This window comes from Peromyscus leucopus, chromosome 4, assembly GCF_004664715.2.
Source record: "Peromyscus leucopus breed LL Stock chromosome 4, UCI_PerLeu_2.1, whole genome shotgun sequence".
Taxonomy (NCBI): Eukaryota; Metazoa; Chordata; class Mammalia; order Rodentia; family Cricetidae; genus Peromyscus; species Peromyscus leucopus.
This window is the reverse complement of record NC_051066.1, coordinates 63,758,764-63,760,564: the sequence shown is the minus strand read 5'-3', so window position 1 is coordinate 63,760,564 and position 1,801 is coordinate 63,758,764.

Genomic DNA, 1,801 nt, shown 5'->3' with positions numbered 1-1,801 from the left:
TTAAGTACAATAGAGAGCTGTTGATTATTGCCAGTGTATGTATGCTATTACCCTACTCTGAGGGTATTCGTGTTACGTTGATTATTGTTGGGGTTCAATTCTGTAGACAAATTGCTAAATGGTCTTATTAATAAAGAAAAAAAAAAACAGAGCCAGATATTGGGGTTAAAACCTAAGAGATCAGAAAAGCAGAAAGAAACCAGCCATATTCTCATCACTTGGAGATCCTCTACCAAAGAGACCTACTTCCTGTATACCCATGCCTATATGCCATTCTGTTCTGCCATCTCATTTTCTCTCTGCCCAGCTACATCATGTCCTCCTCCTGCCCAGCTCTGTCACTTCCTGTCTGTCTGTACAGAACTCCAGACCTTTATGGCTAACTAGTGTTGGTAAGGTATGTGCCTCCATACATGGTTCTGTTCCCAGTGTGGCCTTGAACTCATAGAGATCCAGATGGATCCCTGAGTGTCGAGTGATAGGATTAAAGCCATGTGTTCCCATTGCCTGATTTCTATGTTTACTATAGTGGCTGGCTTTTTCCTCTGATCCCCAGGTAAACTTTATTTGGGAACACAGATAAAATATCACTACATAGGACTATGAGTTTTTCCTCTCCTTTGGAAACTTGCATGGTGCTGATCCCCTGAAAGCTAGTTCTCCATTTATGTATTAATTTATAGATGTTTTATAGCTATTTATAGGTATTTAAGTTTAAAGAATATTTGCATCTAATAAAATGCTTTGTAAGATATTCAAATCATTAAAACTGCTTATGAAAATGTTACTAATTTTAGATAAAATTACAAACAAAATATCACATGGGGCTTTGTTTCATCCAATAGTTTGATTTGTGCCTCTAGGGAAATTCTTCAGTAGCATTCTCTAGGGTTCACATCCCCAAGGTCTCTGTAACATAAATGTAGGACACAGTTTGGTGCTGGGTTTCTGCTTTTTCCTTGTCCCTTTCTCTCAGTTATCAATGAGATTTCTTTTTGTAAACTTCTATGTGATAGAAGTCATTTTTCTAAAGAGTAAAACTTGCATTTTTCATGGTTTGTATTATATTCCTTAAAATAAATTAATTAAAATAAATAAATTAATAAAATAAAATAAATTGATTCCTAGCAAGACAGCCCTGGAGCCTATTATTTTTTGTTAGGGGTCTTAAATAAATGCATGCATCAAATTCTTCTGCTTTGTGGTGAGTTTATCCAACTCTCATTTTATTTTACCTGAAAACAAAGTGCTGTATAATACTAATCTTCTCAGCCTTTAAAATTCATGTGTAAATCTACCTCCTATGGTAACCACATAGTTTTGCTAACTAGATGAATTTATCAAGTTGTGTTTTGTGTTATTATTATGTGACCAATATTTCTAAACCAGTTCTACTTGTTCATTATATTTGCATATAATTTTTCTTTATATATACAAACATTTTAGTTTTAATCAATTATAATGCATGCATGGTATGCTTATTTTTAACTATATATCTCAATTCATATTAATTCTCAAAAGAAAAACTGAGGATATGAATTATATTTGATAATTCTGTAGTTTCTAAAACTCTCAATATTATATTCAGTAATAAAAGAAATATAATGAGAAACCCAAAATGGATCTCACAGAAAGGAAGGAATGGATTTGCTCTTTACAGACACATATGTACAGTGTGTACACAGCACACTAAGCCATCAAACAACTCCATAGACTTGGCACTTCCTGGGACAAAATGGGTGACTTTGAAGTTGAGCACTGAGTGTAGCAAGATAAACACAGAATATAAGAAGTGGACCCA